This window comes from Falco biarmicus, chromosome 7 (assembly GCF_023638135.1).
Source record: "Falco biarmicus isolate bFalBia1 chromosome 7, bFalBia1.pri, whole genome shotgun sequence".
Taxonomy (NCBI): domain Eukaryota; kingdom Metazoa; phylum Chordata; class Aves; order Falconiformes; family Falconidae; genus Falco; species Falco biarmicus.
The window spans coordinates 8,628,753-8,648,860 of NC_079294.1; the positions used below are offsets into that span (position 1 = coordinate 8,628,753).

Genomic DNA, 20,108 nt, shown 5'->3' on the forward strand with positions numbered 1-20,108 from the left:
GCAGGGGAATCTCTGCTCCAGCACCTGGAGCACCTCCTGCCTCTCCTTCTGCACTGACCTGGGTGTTTGCGGAGTTGTTTCCCCTCACGTATTCTCACTCCTCTTTCCATCTGCAAATTATTGTGCAGGGTTTTTTTCCCCCTTTTAGAATATGTTATCACAGAGGTGCTGCCACTGTTGCTGATGGGCTTGGTCATGGCCAACAGCAGATCTGTCTTGGAGCTGGCTGGCTTTGGCTCCATTGGACACAGGGGAAGCTTCTAGCAGCTTCTTGCAGAAGCCACTCCTGTAGCCACCCGGCTACCAAACCCTTGACACACAAGCCCAATACATCAGTGAAGGGATGGGGAGGAAACCTGTATAGCTTTTTAGTCACAAATTCTCTATACAAACCCATTACATGAGATATAGTGTTAATTTGGATTCACAGTACTTATGCTCTATGAACATATTTACATGAATCTTGCTTTATCTGTGGAATAAGTGGGGGAGCTGAATCTAGGGGAAGAGAAGCCTGAGAGGGTACAGTCTTTAGATATATAAAAGGTCCCTGAAAAAAGGTAGGTCTTACACTTCTAGGGCACATAGGACAGGAAGTATTAAGTGTTTAAAATGTAATGAGAAAGATTCAGGTTATATGTTAGAAAAAACTTCCCATAAGGATAGTGAAACACTGGAAGAAATGGTCTCAGCAAAATATGGAGTGCACATCATTGAAAAGTTTCAAGCATTGTTCATCTGCCATCAGTCAGGAATTATTATAGTTGGTCTTGATAATCTTAAGGGTCTATTCCAACGTAAATGATTCTATGATTTAATTAGAGTTGATCCTGATCTTGGGAGGAAGGGGAAGAACCTATATGACCTTAAGGTCCTTTCTTCTGTGCATGAAAATCAATAGCCTAAATGAGCACTGAAGGTGGGGAGAGTTTCTGCTGGTTTGAAGGGCTCTCTTGGTGGTGAAGTAAGCTCAACTCGTTTCCGTGAATGACCGTTGCTCATACAAACAGCCTCTTGGATTCCAGTTACTGTTCTTAAATGAGAGAAATATTGTGTATTTGTATGGAATCAGAGCAGTGTGGTTTACAAAGTGAGCTTTAGAAAGTGGCTTTCTTATTACAAAGAAAGGTTTCTTTGTAATATCTTTATTACGCATTATGTGAACTACCTTTCAGTTAGAGATGGAGGGTTAAAACTCGTGTTAAGTGGTGGTTTTTGTTTGTATGGTGTTTCATAGGATCACAGAATTGTTTGGGTTGGAGGGGACCTCAAAGGTCATCTAGCTCCAACCTCCCTGCCATGGGCAGGCACAGTTTCCACTAGTTCCAACCCCCTTGCTGTGGGCTTGGCAGTTTCCTTTATTTGTGTTTAGTTTTCTCCAGCTTGCAACTGCCTTTAGCCTGTTCATACAAATGTCTTTATGTGCGATGAAATTCTCTGCTGTGCAGAAAACCCTGATGAGATCAATATACTGCTGAGCAGCATGCATATGCTGCAGGAGATCTTTGCCCAGAGCAGGAATTCTACCTTTGCCCCTAATTCTGTTCTTGTTTTGCTTCTAATCAGGACTATCTCTGAAGATAACAGCAAAGCTTCTGTTATTTGATTGATAAGCTGATGTAACCTTTAGTCTGTCTGCGAGATTGATTGGCTTAGCAGTGCCAGAATAGCCCTGTTCTGTGGGCAGCAAAGAATGACGTCCTCAGAGACTGATAGAGTGACTCCGCACATTTTCCCATTTGGGTGCAGTCATACTGATTACTTTTCCTGCATAGGTCAGATCTAAGAGAGAGGAGACTTAGATCCAGTCAAGTTATCAAATGTCAGCAAATATTTATGTAACTTCTGCATTTACCTTCCTTTATCGTTGACCTGTTGAGTTGTCACATAATCCAGCGCACTTTGGCATGGCATTCTCTGTATTGTCACATGGTCGCTAGACCAGCCATGCATCATCCAACACGTGGAGATGCACACAAGGGGACTCAAGAAGGCTGAAAGTTTCAGACTTGCTGGAATGAGAAGAACAACTATAGATGGTGATCAGAACTTTGCAATTGGACTGTTTTATTTGAAGTTTCTAATCTGTTCTTAAAAATAACTTTGCTTGATGAAAGAGACTTGGAAAGGGCTTGGGTGTGGAGTTTCAGGGCTGTGAAAGGAAGTAAACATCTTGCATGCTCTGTGCCACCCCAGCTTAGAGGCAGGGTGTGAGACCAAAAGCTAGAGTTTTGGGTTGTGTGCAGAACTGGCATCTGAAGATTTATTCATCCAAATAGGGAACAGAAAAAGCATCATGACACCTGGGCGACAAGTGAAAGAGCTGTAAGTAGAAATGCTTTCTAAAGTTCAGCTGTCTCCTTCAGAGAAAGACCATAGACTGATACGGTTTCACATCAAACTTTAGTGAAATGAAGTTGAACAGCTAACAGGTATAAAGTATTCTGCGTATAAAGTATTCTGCTTAGCTGGGGAAAAAAACGGGGCTTCGTTTTCTGAAGAGTGGAAAACTCCAGTTTTAGAAGTCACAGAAGAGTTAACAGAGCTTTCTTCTATATGAGAGCTAAAGAGACATGAAGTAACCTGAAGTTACACTAGAAAAAAAATTGTAGAACATAAATTGAAAACGTGTACATGATTTTAAAGTTCATTATCTTCTTCAGTGAGCTTTAGCATAAAGCTAGACAGTTCTTCTATCATAAAATTCTTAATTTCCTTTCTGTCTATCTGATATTTTTTCTAGAGGTGGAGAGGAAACAGGCTCCTATCCCATAAAACCTTTTTCCTGTTTTACACTGGTACAGAACAGACACTTCTGAAACATTTAACTGGAACCAGAATAACGAATATACCACTCACCGGGTATTTATTTAGGTTTTTGGAAGAACTGCTTTCCAATCTCAGCAATGCTTTGTGTGAAATAGAAATTTAAACATACATTTCTTGCATCCAAACAGGTGTGCTGACCTTGGGCTATAATGTGAGTCTCTCTTACATGGGTCAGAATGAGCATTCAATTATACATGCAAAAAACACTACTCTCACACTAGCCAGGTCAGGAACTTATGTGGAGCCTTAGGTTCAATTCCCTGTGCCAAGCCTCATGCATGTGATTTGAACTTAAGTCTTATCATTGACTCTGCAGATCATCAGTACATTCTGGAATTGGCATCTCTCCCTTTTGCTTTGATCAGAAAATTCTCCTTGAACCTGAGTAACCTTTCTTAGCAGAAATTTATATTTTTCAAGAAATTTCAATACACTGGCATTTCCCAAAAGCAAAGGTATTTCCTCAAGAAATTTTTGATTATTTTCTCAGTCACATTGGTCCTGAGCAGTTTTCTGTTCATGGTTTGGTCTTTTGTGTTTCCAGTTTTAACTTTGTCATTCAGCGGTAATAGATTTTTTTATCCCCTCCCCACCTGAAGCCTGGGATCAAGCTATTCAGCAAAGAAACTTTCAAGTGCTGAATGGGTTTTGGAGATCTGTGTTGCATTCCCTCCTCTTTGGTACTCTGTTCTGTCCATGCTTCCCCAGTTTTCTTGTTTGTATGCCTGCAGCATCCTTGCAAAACACGAAAGTGCTACTCTTCCCATTCTGCAAATGAAGAAATGAGATAGAAAACCTAAGTACGTGCTCTTACTGTGGGTGAAAAGACACTTGAGCAGGCTGTGTGATCACTGACCTTGAGCAATACGCTCAGGGGAGTGAGCCAGGTAACTGGTTTAGAGCCACGTCCATACAATGCTACCTGAATGTACCAGCGCTGACTCTGGTTCATGCTGCTACAGCAGTGCTGTGCCATCTGTGGTTCCTGGCTTGGGAAACCACAGCTTAGTGCTCTGCATCATGCTCTGCTCTGAGGTGTAAACTTGTCCTGAGTGACTTGTCCAAGATCACACAGGAAGACACTGGCAGAGCAGGGACTCAGTGTGAGTTTTCTCCTAAGCAACAACCCAACCTTCTTTAATTTTGTTTCTAGGCTACATAAATTGTAAGTGAATAAAATTTCCGTGCATCTGGAAAGACTTCTTAAATATTTTTTGGAAAGTGGGTTAATTCCTATAACAAGATGGGTTTTGGGGACTGGAGAGCATTGGCTGGAATGGGATTAGTTATGCTAAGGAAACACTTAATTTGTTTTTCACCATTGGAAATGCAAATAAAATGTTGATGGATTGGACTTCCATCTTGCTTTTCTTCATTGAGGTTAGAGGAGGAATGCACTGATCTGCCCTATTATGTCATAGACTGAAAGGAGTTGTTATGCATTGAGGAATGTATTAGAAGAATATGAATGAAATGTTTCATTTAAAAAATGGGTTTATCTCTATTAAGAAATGGTACATCCTTTTTGTCAGTGTTAATCTCCTGGTTCTTGATTCTGTCCTGCCCTGTCCACCCCCCACCTCATTAGTAATTCATAGTCCTGTTGTGCCCAACTTAATAACTAACAACGTGAAGATGGTGTTATTTAGAAGGTGGTGTTATTTTTTTGGTGCTCTCTTCAATGTGGAAGCATTGTCTTGTTTGCACAATGCATTAGTCAGTAGTGTTCTATCCCATCTCTGAAAGCACGGGAAGTGTGAGGAAACGTGAGTGTTCGTGGGTGCTGCTGCAGTGTATTCCTGATGCCAAAGTCCCACCTTTTGCCTTAGGAGTTAACATCAACACTAAATGTAGAGAATGGCTGAAAACCTCTAAATGCAATCTTTTTAAATTGAGTTCCGTTAAAATTTCTCATGAGAGGGGAGCAATTCTCTGACTGAAAAATGGAAAAGCTTATGGAACAAAACCTTTTGAAAAGTGTTGTAGGAGTCGGCAGCATTTCCTTCTCCAAACTGACCCTCTGCAAGCTCGAGTTACATGTTGCATAAGAAAAAGACCAGAGAGGCTGCTGCGTTCTCCAGTCTGTTTCCCAGAAATTAAAGTGTATAGGCCCTTAAGAAAAGAAAATGCACTCTCCAATATGAAAGTGGTCTTGAATACAGCTCTGCTTTTATTTTGCCAATGTCTCAGTCTTTCGTCTTTGCTCCCTTCCCATATATGTCTCCTTGCTTAGAGGAAAGTTGGCACATTGGGATGCCAAGTAAGGACCAGAAAACAATGCACAGGAAGTATTCTGAAGAGAATCCCAGCCAAATTACAACAAATCCAGCTTTATCCTTAAAGAATTTTACAGTCAGTTCTTCACTATTACCCTGGTTTGCTGAAACCTGCTCATCTCCTAGTAATGATACCTTTGCATTCACTAATGCATTACATTTTTTGTAGGTATCGTATTGAATGTGCTTGATGCCGCACAGTGCGATCTATTCGCGCAGAGGAGAGAACCTGTTACTGCAGATTTTGGAGGTAAGGTTGGGTTTACATAGAAGTTAGGGTGTAGTACAAAGAGCTGATTTTTTTTTTTTTTTTAGTTGGCTGTGAACTAAAAAGATAACTTTTCCAAGGGAGTATCATACAAGGAATATATACTGCAGGGCTCAAGGCTCACACTCCATCAGTATAATGGACTCTGCAGAGGCTCGAGAGGTGTTGCTTTCCATCTGTGTTCACATTGTTAGTGTTTGAATTGGAAATTAATTGGAGAGTTAATAAGTCTGTACCTATAACTATGAGGATTGTATTTTGCACCCTCTTCAACTGGAAATGCTGCTGAACCTAAGCCTCATCTCCAAAACATTTTTCCCGGGTAAAAACGTTGCCGATGTCGTAAACGTGAGAACAAAATGGGAGGAGTGACATCTAGTGGTTAGTAATGAAAATGTAATCTAGTGGTTAGTAATGAAAATGTACATAGTTACATTTTTTTTTTCCTTCGGGACAATGAAAAGTAAAGCAATTCCTAATAAATGGCCTGAGATTCACTCAGAATTTATAAAACTTGAAATTTAGAGATCATTTCTGATCAGTGAAACTCCTTATGTGTTCTGACAGCCTCTGGTAAGCAGTAACTTTGTTGCTTGATGACTGATACCAAGGAGTGAGTTCGATGTCTGATGCTGAGGCCTGGTTACTCTCAACATGTTCTAATGTCATCCTGTTTCTGCTTTCCGTCTCATTGTTTGTTTGTTTTTAGGAATATTTTTATATAGCTATTCCTTTCCCACAACCAGAATGACTTTAGGATCATATGGGTTTATTATTTTTATTATTATTTTTTTTTTTTAGGGGTTGGAGGGAGGTCATCTCATGAATAGCTCATTTGTGAGGAAAAAGTATTTGGAAAAAACTGATCTTGGCAAACATCAACTGCTTTCTTATGTTGAGAACCTAACTTTCTCATTTGTTGCTCTCAATGTTAGAAGAGTTGACAGTGTTCACTGTTGACTTCCACTGGCAAGGATCCTAGTCCTGGGCTGGACTTCCATCATCCAGCTCAGGTCTCTGCTAGCTCAGGCAATCTTGTTGAATGGATTCACTCTAAGGGTACAGAATGGCTTACACCTGTGTGATGCCTGGTAGAAGAAAATGGGTGGTTTTACTAGGTTCTTTCCTGTTGTAATTTCCAAGGACTCATTTTCTAGGCTACTGGGCCAGTGTAACAGTCTTGCTATCAAACACTTATGGACAAATTTCAGCTGTCTAGTTCCCATCGAAGCAGGAGCTAGATAAAATCTTTATTGCTTCAGGGTAGTGCTTGGCTTCTGGTGTTATACAACACTGTGATTTTAGGTTAAATTTGGAATGCTAAGAAATGACCTGCTGTATGGTCATATTTTTTTAGATCTCAGTAATAAAAAATGTTGTGCCTTCCCACTAGCCTGGCAGGCTGCAGAGAGAATGGGAATAGACATCTCCTCAGGCTTGAGGAAAGGTTTCTGGGATGTATTTTTTATTCCAGAAGGCTTTTGGGATGTGTAGTATATAAATACATATGTAGCTATGGAAAATTCTGGGAAAAGAGGTGGCATTTAATACCTAGGAGTAGCAGTAGCTGTGTCCATTTGTGAGGTCTCATGAGTCTTTGCTTGTGCCTTGGATCCATCCAGATGACTCTGGCCAGCTTTGTTTCCTCTCGGTTCTTCAGGGGTGCAGAAATGGAGAGAGGAAGATAAAGGGATGTGTGGCACATGTGGTATGCATGTTAGTAACATATCCGTCACAGCTGCAGGGTCTAAAAGAAGGAAGGAAACAGGTGAAATCTGTTGTGCTCAGAGGAAGCCAGCATGTGTTTGAATGCTAGCAAATGACAGATCTTTCCTTTAAAACTCTGTGCTTTCACACTGTGAGAAAGGGACAGGCTTGTCATTGTTGAATACCTCCTTTATGAAGCTGTGAGGTGAGTTGTTTGGATGCAGAAGATCAAATAGAAGGTGCTCGAAAATATAGTTATGCTGTAATCGCTCTGACTTTAATTGGGCAGCCAACTCTGCCTTGTGACAGACAGCTGGGAAATGCAACTTCAAAATGTATGTCTGTGGCATTATAACTTCTGCACACATTTCTCAAGTATGGTATGTGGTATGACAGCCATTACAGGGGAAGCCACACCAGTTCCTTTTCCTGCAGTGAGTCAGGGCTCTTAGGCCTCTGTTGCCAACAGCCTTTCTCCAGCCATGGCTTCATACACAAAAGTGTAAGAAATGCCTTATTGTGTCAGACCTGTGGCTCACCTGGACTAGTATTTCTGCCTTGGATAGTAAGTAGACAATACTACATAGGGCTAGAATGCGATCCTGACCATTTCATGTTGTGCATTCCACTCGTTCTTTCCCAGCATCCACAGTCATTGGATTAGGACCGTTAGGAGGTATACTTGTACCCATTCCCTTACCTGTTTTGGAAGTGCTGGCCATAAATCAATGCTTTTTGCATAGCCTGCTCTTTTTGTCTAGCCTGCTGATATTATTAGCCTCGTCAGTCCCACGTGAACAGAAATTCACTACTTGCTGTGTTTGTAGAAGAAAGTTATTGCTTTTGTCTGTTTTAAACCAATTTTGCACATAGTTTGAGTGAGTGCCCAATACTTCTAGTATTGCAAGGTTTGGTAAGTAACACTCCTGCGCTTACTTTTCTCTCACCTTCATGATTTTGCAATTCTCAGTTGTATCCCCTTCAGCCTGCATGTCTCCAAATTAAGGAGAGAAATCTCTCCTCATAATGCAGCTGCTCCATCCCCTAAATTCCTGTTGCACAATTTATGTGCTTGTGTGAAACACAAGTGCTTAACCGTGGATACAGATCAGTCCCTTGCTAGCTGCATTTCCCAGCTGTCTGTCACAAGGCAGAGCTGGCTGCCCCGTTAAAGCAGCCAGAGCTATCACAGCATAACTATTTTTTTGAGCACCTTCTATTTGACCTTTTTTAAAGCTGTAGCAAGCAGATTCCAAGAACACTTGTGGGCTGAACTGCAGCAGCTTTCTGTGTTTGTGGATGGAGAGTGGCCAATTCACAGCCATCCCTATGGATGTCTGGTTTTTTTTTTTTCCTTGGCCTGAAACCAGCTGTTACAAAGGGCCAGATCCTTACTAGTTTGTGTGGAGTTACTGGTCATTTGGGCTACGGTGCTGGCCAGTCACCCATTTGTACTTTTTGTGGTGATTCTTGCCTGTCTCTGTGCTGAATCTGTATCGTTGTTTTTTACTTGTTGCTAGTTAGAACCCTTGCTGTGTGTGACAGGATAGCCAAGTGAGAATGCGGCCACCTGCATGGTAGGTATAAGTAGTAGCCATACTTGGAGGCACATGCACTGCTTTTGGCCAGGACACTGATGCCATCCACCTTGAGAAGTGGATCTTTAGAGGAAGTTGATGCTGCAGGCAGCGTCTGTCAGCTCACTGGTCTCTAAAATGGGTGGAGGTTACCTTCAGGTGGTGTAGTTATGATAAAACTGGTTCTTATAGGTTACTATTATTGACTTCTGGAAGCTTTTTATAGATTAAATTTTCTTGGTTTTTTGAAAATAATTTGGATATGTTTTTTAATCATAAACTGATGAGTTATTTCACAGACAACTGAGTAGCTCTTCTTGGGACCCGTGCTGAGCAAAGATCCTTTTCTCAGGTTTAAGTGCTGTAACTGATCTGACTAGATAGTGAAGGAAAGGCTGAAATGTTTAATTTTATTATGTTGAAAGAATTAAAGGGTGTAGGAGAAAAGATAACCAAGAGTAACACTTGGTCTAACTAAATGTATATGACTATATAGTCTGATAAGCAGAAGACTGCAAACAGAAAACTTGCTGTATTTTATCTCTTTTAGAAAGGTAAAGATTTTAAAAATGTAATGAGAGTAAGTGTTGCTTTCAGATATTAATAAAAATAACGGAGTGTGTCCACCTACTCTCATCTTATTGCTGATTTCACCATACTCATGTGGGAATAGTGTGAGCTACAAGAGATTTGCGTTGCAGTGACCTCATTGTGTAAGGCATGGGGCACATTTTTCTCTTGCAGGTTCTGTAATCACAGTGCTGTGAAACGTGCTGCACTTTTTCTGGGTATGTTCTGTATTGGAGTGTCTTCCTGTCTCTTAGAAAGAGTAATATTCCCCTGAGTTGATCTTCCACGTCTCTAGCTGCTGCATTCTCACTGCCAAGAATGTAACCTTGTTCATCCTTTGCACCAAATGGTGTTCTGGAAAATTCATATGTCAAACTAAGCAATGACCACGTACCAGAATAAACTCTCACAGACAACTAGTGAAGAACACACACATACACAGTTGGTTCACCCCTGATTTCTTATCCCTTGTTCTCAAAATACTTTCTATGGACAATCTTAGGAACTAGAATTGTTACCGTAAACCATAGGCTCAGTGGAGATACTGTTTTTATAGGGAATGATAATCTTCCCTCCCACAAACTCCCACTGTTTCACGCCAGCAATTATCTGTTTTTCTTTCACAGAAACACACAAGGTTCCTCCTTCACAGGTACCAGGCTGCTTTTTCTCTTGGATGCTTTACCCATGCCTATCTTAAGTAAACACAGAGTTCTTGTTCGCAGTATGTACTCAGCTATACTCAGAAAGGATTGCTGTTCTTGAAGGCTTTTTTTTCAGCTATCGTGTTTGGTCTAATAGAAACTACTGTGCTGATCTACAAACTCATCTTAGAATAATTTGCAGCTACAGCAGTGCTAATGCTGGAAGGAAAAAAAGTGACTCAGGGCAACTGCTCCCTCTGCTGTGTAATCCTCCTGCCTGAAGCTCTGCACTTGCAATATTCATTCAGCTTTGGTTTTCCTGTGACACAGTTACATTCTTGGGTGTTGATTCCTTGTGTGTAGTAGAAATTCTGAGAAACCTTCAGTCCCTGGGCTTTTGACAATGAAACACTAATTTCTTAGTCATACTGGTAAAAAAGAATCACATTTTTATATTTATAAATGTTAACATAAAGATCAAAATTTTGTAACAATAAAACAACTATAAAATATTTCCGTTTCCATGAGGTGCCACATTTATGCATCTTTTAAATATGGTCTCTCTAGAACTTTGGTTTTATGAAGTGACACTACACATGGAGACTTTTGATTTAAATGAAAATGGAAACATCCATTGCTTTCAGCAGTTTTTCATGACAGTAAATACACTGCTACTTGAGCACTTTACATGTAGCATAAATAGCGTTAATAAAATTTCTCACTGGTATGTATCTATGTAGCATAGACAGAGCTAATAGACTAATAATTCCTTGGTGGTGTTGGTTTTGTTTTGTTTTTTAAGCTTTTACTGGTTTTATTTTATTATCTTCCTTCTGGGAAAACTCGTTTTTTAAAGGATAGATAAGAGTGTCGGTATTGTTAATGTGATTCCTGTGGTAGACAAGGCATTTCAAAAGGGAAGCAACATTTCCTGGAAAGTCATGCAGCAGTCTCCTGATCTCTTGAAGCCTGTTTTCCAGGCAGATGCCCTAGGAAGAACACTGTGAACTCCTATTACAAGTTCCTTGTCCTGCTATCTGTAAACCAGATTGTCCTAGGGGAGTACAGCTTCAGAATGCATCAAAGATTTGCCTTCACTTTGATCACAAAGATTTGTCTTCATCTTCTGTCAAGATTCAGTCTTCACTGTAGTTGAGAATTGATCCACAAACCATTGTAGAGATACAATGGCCTTAAACAAACATTGAGCGCATCTACTGTATCGCTTTGTTTCTGAGCAGTAGTGTGCTTTTAAAGCAGATCTGGTTGCCCTTATTTACTGCATGCTGGTTCATCTTAAAGGGTAATTCTGGTGTGTGTGATCCACATTTGAAATCCTTTGGAAGAAACAGAACCAAAAGCTGTGGTTCCAGGTACGCACCAGATGCATCCAACCCACAAGGAACCACAAAAGTCTAAAGCAAAGATTGCTTCTCACTACTGCAAAGACCCTCCAGTGTGTCCTGAACAATCCTGTACCATTAGAAGACTCTCAAACTGTGGAGAACATTTGCTACATAGAAACATTTGGTTTGGAAGGGACCTTTAAAGGTCATCTAGTCCAACCCTCCCTGCAGTGAGCCCCTGTGTCTTCAATGAGATAGGTTTCTCAGAGCCCCATTGAGCCTGACATTGACTGTTTCCAGGGGTGGGGCATCTACCACCTCTCTGGGCAACCTGTTCCAGTGTTTCAGCACCCTCATTGTAAAAAATTTCTAGTCTGAGTCTAACCCCTTTTAGTTTAAAACCATTACCCATTGGCCTTTGTAACAGTCCCTACTAAAAAGTCTGTCCTCATCTTTCCTACAAGTCCCCTTTAAGTATTGGAAGGCTGCAATAAGGTCTCCCTGGAGCCTTCTCTTCTCCAGGCTGAACAACCCCAGCTCTCTCAGCCTTTCCTCATAAGACAGGTGTTCCATCTCTCTCATAATTTTTGTGGCTCTCCTCTGGACCTGCTCCAACAGGTCTATGTCTTTTCTGTACTGAGGACTCCAGAGCTGGGTGCAGTACCACAGGTGGGGTCTCACCAGAGCAGAGCAGAGGGGCAGAGTCACTTCCCGTGATGTGCTGCCCATGCTTTTTTGATGCAGCCCAGGATACAGTTGGTTTTCTGGGCTGTGAGCACACATTGTCAGCTCGTGTCCAGCTTTTCACCCACCAGTACCCCCAAGTCCTTCTCCACAGGGCTGCTCTCAATCCCTTCACTCCCCAGCCTGTATTGGTACTGGGGGTTGCCCAGACCCAGATGCAGGACCTTGCACTTGGCCCAGTTGAACCTCACCAGGTTCACATGGTCCCACTTCTTGAGCCTGTCCAGGTCCCTCTGGATGGCATGCTGTCCATCAGGCATGTCAACGGCACCCCTTAGCTTGGTGTCACCTGCAAAGTTGCTGAAGGCGCATTTGATTCCAGTTTTTATGTCATTGATAAGACATCGAACAGTACTGGTCCCAGTACAGACCTGTGAGGGCCACTGCTTGTCACTGATCTCCATCTGGATATTCAGCTGTTGACCGCTACCCTCTGGATACGATCATCAATTCCTCATCTACCAAACAGCACATCCATCAAATCCATATTTCTCCAATTTAGAGAGAAGGATTTTGGGGGGGGGGACACCACGTTAAAGGCTTTACAGAAGCCCAGAGAGATGGCATCCATAGCTCTTCCCTTGTCCACTGGTGTAGTCACTCCACCACAGAAGGCCACTAGGTTGGTCAGACAAGACTTGCCCTTGGTGAAGCCATGCTGGCTGTCTGAAATCACCTCCCCTGTCTTATGTGCCTTAGCACAGCTTCTAGGAAGATCTTCCCAAGGCACAGAGGTGAAGTGATTCTTCATACGCACTTTCGTATTTGCTCTTAGCTGCTATCCCTCATCTCTGTGTCTTTGCTGCTCCTTTGTCCATCCTTCTTCTGGCTTGAAACGTGTTAATTTCTTTAGCTGTCCTATTTCTGTTGCAATCTACCCTTGCTGAACCCTTCCTGTCTTCTAGCAGCCTCTCTTACTTAAGCATTTGTCCTTTCTGCTGCAGTCTTTTGCAGTTGTGATAAACTCCTTCAGGCTCCCTGAAGATCCAGTCAGACATAACCTGAGACTCTGAAGAAACAGTGCTTGCCATTGACCTGTGTAGCGAGAAGTCTGAAGGTTTCTCTGGTGAAAAGATAACACCACAGCAAAATCAGGATTTCCATGCTTCATGCAAGCAGACCAACAAGTAGTGTTACATTATATTCAAGAAGATGAAGGCTCAATTCTTGAAAAAGTGTGAGAATATTTTTTCATGGGGAGTTTCAGGGATATGAAGAGATCTCTATGTCAGAACACACCACTGACCCTACCACTGACTTTGGGTCATGGGGTCACCTGGAGAAAAGTGTGGAGAAGAGCATGTTCTCCAGTGGGCTCTTGAGTGTTTGCCCCAGGAGGTTTCCAAGGTCTCTCTGATGGCAAGTTCAGCTTTACCTCTTGGGCTTGCTGCCCACCATGGCCTGGTGGGCCGCGTAGTTCAGAGCTTGTTTTTCACAAAAAGTAGGATAGATGGGTATCTGTCAGTTCTCCAGTTACCCTAGAGGGAGCTCGGAGAATTGTATCCACAGACATATGAGGCTGGCCAGCTTACAATTCCCTTCCCTGCAGAGTCCTGTGTTGGAGAGAGGAGGAGTGTTATGGCCATCGACCTCTCCCTGTCGAATAGAGGGGCTCTGTGGACCACCTTTTAGTGGGAAGGAGATCCCACTTCAGGTGTGGTTCAACATTCTTTCTTCTCCTCATCTGGCTCCCCAGTCACTGCTCAAAAGCACTGCCTGAGCTGCTGCAGGCAGGGGGCAGTGAGTGTTCTGCATAGCCATTCTGCAGGGATGATGTGGCCCTCCCAAAGTCAAGGTGCCATCCATCAGGGGAGAAGACCGTGCAACAAGTCTCTGACAACTTTATCCCATACCAACTATAGCTGCACAAATTTCCCAGGTTCATGCTTCTTACTGAGGCTCTGGGATATATTTGGGCTCACTGTGTTCATGTTGACAGCTTTATAGTGTCCACTGCAGGCTGTGAACTCCTCAAGGTGTATGAGCACAGCACACTTATCATTGTGCTCTACTTGCCTTGTAATCATGGAGGCATCTAGAATGGAAGAGGATATTGCAGCTGTTGTTTGATCTACGTGAAATACATAAATTCCTGTCTTTCTTTGCACTTAATGCCTTTAAAGTCATGGTGTGGTCAGCCAGATCACAGGTAAGTGATTAACAGGAGGCCAGTCTGTTATTTAACTTGAGATTTAGACAAGAGAGCATTGGAAAAGCAGAGGATGTTACAAACAGTTAACAAACATGGCCTTGGGAGAAGGGATAGACACCATAAATATGTCAAGCTAAGAAGTAACAAGATAAGCTCAAGGAGAAAAAAGTGGTTAATGAGACTAAACAGAAAATTACTTGAACTATGTGTGAACTACCCTAAATAGCATACTAAAAGATCCATGTCAAGCAAAGAAAGCTCCCTCCTAACAAAGCCCCTTCCCCACAGAACATGTGCAGTGAAAAAAAAGAATGCTGTACCTTCGAATGGAGACAACTGATGAGAATTAAATGTGACTAAACATTATTGTAAACAATTGTTCAAAGTGTATAAAATGTTTTACTATATGTTAAGAGATGAGCTGGTTTTCATGGATTACCAGCTAGTTCCCTACTTTGCACAAACTAGAATAAAAAGAAATACCTAGCCTTGGTGTGTGAATTGGTGCTGTGCACTGGCTAACGGACCCACTTATGGGACACTATTAGTATGTGTAACAGCCTTGCTGAAATATCTTCTTCCACAAACCACAGCTGGTTACTTTGAAAGTTGGACCAGGCTCCTCTCACATGCATGGGATGTAGCACTACCTTATTCTAATGCTTTTCCCTAGGTATCTCGCATTGGTCTCTGTAGCAGCGCAGGCTTCAAGATGAATTGTTTGCATGTCTCTGCTCAGGCTAACTGTTCAGACTTTAGTCTCTTCTGGGACTGCACATTTGGTGACTATTAGACGGTTGTCAGGTTAGATTGACCTTTGGTCTGACCCAGTACGTTCTTGTATCTTCCATCTCTGCTCTCTTTGTTGGGTGAATTTTGCAGAATACCTTGTAGGTCAGCATATTTCTTCTGGTTTAGCCAAAGGAGGGAAATGTTTCAGTTGAAGACCCCTCTCAAAGAACCTTTTTCTTTGTAGTCACCAGACATTTGGCTTTTTTGCTTCCACTAACATGGAGGTAGCCTTTCCATCTGGCTTTTCAAGCATGAAAGGTCTACCCACAGGGTAGATCATATCTGTGACAACGAGTAAAGACCCACTGTCTGTTTTTATTCACCTCCCCCATTGCATTGCTGGAGCTTTTAGATTCTATGGACTGGAAGAGGAACAAACACTGAATTGAGTCCACTGATAATAAAAAATGATCTCACAAAGGCAGGCACTGAGGAAATGTGTACTTGAATGTGTGGTTAGCAAAAAGACCAGTGATAGCAGCCCAAGGAGACACTTAACTTGTAAATGGTTTGAGTTTTCTGCATTTTGGCTTAGAATAGTGCTGTGTTTGCTGGAAATGGGAAAAGTGAAAATGAAGAAAAAGGAAGAGATCAGTTAGTGAAAATGCTAAGCCATGTCCCTGGAGAATGTTGTTTTCTTTTAGATTTACAGGGGTAAAATAACATGTCAAAGTAGCTAAAGGGTTATTGCTACCCAATTTACAAACTGCAGTCTGATTTAAAGGTTCCTTTATTGTTGTGTCTGCCTCTTTCTGTTTCTGAATAACCTCTGAGAGTGCAGTGAGTTCAGAACTGACATAAACAGCTAGATGTCCACATTATATGGATATTTTATGTTCTGCTACTCAGGGAGTACAAGGTTGTGATGGCTAAAAATGTTGAATCTGGGACACTGCTGAATACTTAAATGCATATAAAAATACATAGGGAGACATCAGCCAGAAGACACAAACATGCAAAAATATATAGCCATTGATTATACTTATGATGAAATAGTGTGTTCTAAGTAGTACCTCTTGCGTCTCCTCTTCTTAGCTCACACGGAGCTTACTACTTACAAAAAGCAATAGATCTTGAGGTAGGAGTCTAAAGCCAGTTGGAAGTGACCTCTGGAGATCATGTAGTCCAACCTCCTTACTTGGACCAGGGTCAACCTGAGCAGGTTGTTCAGGACCATGTCCAGTCATGTTTGTGAATTATATCCAAGGGTGGACACTCAATAACCACTCTAAACAACATGTTCCAGTGTTTGGCCACTGTCACACTGATTTTTTTTTCCTTATGTTTAAATGGAGTTTCCTGTATTTTGGTGTGTACCCATTGCCTCCTGTCCTGTCACTGGATACCACTGAGAAGAATCTGGTCTGTCTTTACTTCCTCCCATCAGGTATTTATACACATTAGCAAGATCCCCCCTGAGCCTTCCTTTTCTCTAGGGCAAACAATTCTACCTCCCTCAGCCTCTCCTCATATGATAGGTGCTTCAATCCCTTTATCATCGTTGTGGCCCTTTACTGAGCTTGCTCCACGATGTTCATGTCTCTTGTGCTGGGGAGTCCAGTGCTGAATGCAGCACTGCAGGTAGGATCTCACCAGTGCTGAGCAGAATGGAAGCATCACCTTCCTCAACCTGCTGGCAATGCTCTCCCTCATCCAGTCCTGGAGACTATTTCCTTTCTTTGCCATAAGGGCACATCTCTAGCTCACATTCAGCCAAGATCCCTAGATCCCTTACTTCAGAGTGGCTTTCCTGTTAGTCAGCTCCCAGCCTGTACTGGTGTATGGGGTTATTCCACCCTAGGTGCAGGGTTTGGAATTTCACTTTGAAGAATTTAATGAAGTACTTACTGGTCCAGTTCTTCAGACTGTCAGGGTCCCTCTGACAGCAACACAACCATCTGGTGTGTCAATGACTCCTCCCAATTTTGCATCATCTGCAAAATTATTGAGGGTGCACTCTGTCCCATTGTCCAGCCCATTCATGAAGATGTTAAATAGTGTTGGCCCCAGTATCAGCCCCTGGCATACACCACTAGTGACAGGCCTCCAGCTGGACTTTGTGCCAGCTGAACTTTGTGCCATCGGTCACAACTCTTATAAGCCTGACAGTTCAGCACATTTTCAGTCCACCTCACAATTCATTTATCCAGCCCATGCTTCGTCAGATTCTGAGGAATTTCAAAGACTTAGTAAACAAATGCAAGTGTGAATAGGAAAGTGAATCCTCATTGTTGTAAGATCTATAATATGTTTATTGGATAGACTGTAACAAAGTGTTTCTGCTGAATTAGTTTTATTCTTAGCTTACAAAGAAGTTCACAACTCCTGCTTTGCAATTTCTGCGTGGATGAGGATAGTGTCAGGTTTATTTTGTTATGAAGAAATAATTGGTCAATATTCCCTGCATAGCTGATTCAGTGAAAGTGTGAGTTCTAGTGTCATAATTTATTTGGGTTTTTTGTATTTCATGTAGCTAGGCCATCTCTAGAAAGCTGTGTAAAAAATATTAATAACATCAATTACGTGAGGATTTTTTCCCCACTTTTAAAATACTTTGGTTTTGAACAATTTAATTGTCCTTTTTGCCAGGTCAGATGGTTCATGTGAGTGAACTCATATTACTGTATCATCCTGAGGGCAGAGAGTTTTGCATGAGATCTCTGTGCAGAATGAACAGCAGAAACTGAATTAGTGCAAGAGCCTCAATCTTTCTGAAAGTGCTTGCTTGGTGTCCTAATCTTCTGTCTGGGGGGAATTAAGAGCTGTTTCTATGACCCCTCTAATTAAGCAACAGCTAGATCTCAAAGAGCCAGCTGCTCCAAAATATGTGGGGACTGTCCACATACTGATGCTTTCCAAGTGAATTTTTCACTGTCTCCCCTGGCCCAGCTGATGGGATTGTGCAGGTTGTTGCCAGAAGCACATCACTGCTGCTAAGAGATTCTGAGGGTTAGATACACTGAACTGGGGCTTTCCATCACTTTCCCAGGACTAGGCAGGCGAAGTGTCTGCACTTGAGGGATCAGCACCTCAGACCCACTAAATCCTTCTATGCGCTCAGCAAAGTATTGGCCTTCCTTCTGTGAGTGGTGCCCAACAAAACAAATACCAGAACCAGGAAGAGTATCTTTCTGCCTGTCTTAATGTGCATTTCTTTGCCTCCAGGCCCTCCTGGCTCCTTTTTATGTAACTATCTTAATTCTGAGCATCTGACAGCTCTCCAAGAGTTCCTGAGATGCCAAATTCCTCTCAGCACTAGAAAACTTCAGCACATTTCTCTTTGTTTTAATTAACCCATCTTTATCCTTCTGAAGGATCTCCTCAAGTAGGCTTTCTGTCATTCATTTCTCTTTGGTTTTTGTAGCCCTAGGACAGCAGGGAGGTTCATCAGAGGGAAACTGTGATTCTTCTCCTTCATCCAGAATTTATGTTTTTGTTGGAAGATAAGATAAAATACATGAGTGAAATTGTCTCAATATCAAAAGCAGAGGTAGAAAAGTAATTTCTCAGAGGAGATCTCTTACATAATCTAGGACCACTGTCCTGGTTTCAGCTGGGATAGAGTTAATTTTCTTCCTAGTAGCTGGTGCAGTGCTGTGTTTTGGATTTAGTAGGAGAATAGATAACACACTGATGTTTTAGTTGTTGCTAAACAGTGCTTACTTTGAATCAAGGGCTTTTCAGTTCCCCGTTGTGCTCTGCCTGTGAGCAGGGGCACAAGAAGCAGGGAGGGAGCACGGCCAGGGCAGGTGACCCCAACTGGCCAGAGGGATGTTCCATACCATAGAGCATCACGCTCAGTATAGAAACTGGGAGGAGCTGGCTGCTCAGGGACTGGCTGGGCACTGGCAAATGGGTGGTGAGCAGCTGTATTGTGCACCACTTCCCCTCCCACCCCTTGGGTTTTATTCCTTTCTGTCTCTCCCCTTTTCATTACAATTGTTGTTGCTGTTGTTATTATTATAATTATTACTACTACTATTATTATTATTATTATAATATTTGAATTTATTTCCATTATTAAGTTGTTCTTATCTAAGCCCACAGATTTTACCTTTTTTCAATTCTCCTCCCCATCCCACTGGGGTGGGGCAGGGGAGTCAGTGACCAGCTGTGTGGTACTTAGTTGCTGGCTGGGGTTAAACAGTGACAACCACTTTCTTGCAGATGCTGTTTTTATGGGGCTGGCATCTGCAAATTCCTTTGTGTGCCCATTTTAAACATACCCATTCAAACTTATATAAAGTGTTTTTAACCTTGGCAGAGCTTTGTACAAATAAATTTGATCCATCATAACATTAATAATCATTGTGAGGGTACTTGTAACCAACCTACAACAGGTCAACAGCAGAGACTTTCAGCACGAATACGACAAACTAGAGCACTTGAGCTCAGGTTAGCTGTTAAGTCCAGGCTTTTACATTTCCAGCCGTAGGACAGCAGTGGGAGTTAGAAGCATATAGAAGGTCTCTCAGAGCAACAGCAAGGCAAGGACTTATCTTGTAATTTACAATTTAAAGCTTTATGGACAAGTGAGTATTGTCTGTTGGTGATGTGGCTAGTTGTTGCCAACCCATGTCATTTTGCCTTGTCACAAAGACTGCTGCTTGCTATTTTAAAATGATACTTCTGGTGCTCAAACTTGGGGAGTGGGAAGCTGTTCATGTTTAGGTGTTGAATTATACAATTGAAACATTTTTGTCCCCAAATGGAAAAGAAAGGTAAAAAATCTTTCAGAATAATTCTTCCAGGAAGCCAATACAATGCAGCTGACTCTGAAACAAGCCTCCTGCTAAGACATCCTGCTTTTGGAAAAAGACTGTGTGCTTGAGTATTGCAACTCTGTCCCATCTTTGTTTTCAAGACCAACGTGGCTTCAGGCATTAGCCTGTGTTAGATACAGTAAGAGAACATAATGGATCTGATTTGTGAAATCCAGCAGTGAGCAGCTGTATCATGAGCTTCTGCAGCCAGGCTGAGGCAGTACTCAAGGCAGGAGGCATGCAGAAGCAGTGCTGCCATTCCAGCTGCCAGAAGGTGCTGCTCTGCAGGTAGCCTCTCTTGCTCTCCTCTTCCTGTCACCCAGGCTGGGGTAGAGGGACCAGCAATTAATGGCTAGTGCTTGCAGTATTCAAGGCTAGGCTTAGGCTTATTCCAGGCTCCATGTGTCTTCTGAGTCAGCAGAAGAACTGTTCTCAGGGAC

General features: G+C 42.1%; 1 long non-coding RNA gene across 4 annotated transcripts in view; it reads left to right on the forward strand.

Annotated features, from left to right (window-relative positions):
- Positions 1-20,108, forward strand: part of LOC130152900 (uncharacterized) — a 158,710-nt gene continuing 138,602 nt past the window's right edge. For all 4 annotated transcript variants that reach the window (XR_008823134.1, XR_008823133.1, XR_008823136.1 and 1 more), the window contains exons 1-2: positions 1-2,325; positions 5,275-5,355. This is a non-coding gene — a long non-coding RNA (uncharacterized LOC130152900). The remainder of the gene's footprint in view (positions 2,326-5,274; positions 5,356-20,108) is intronic.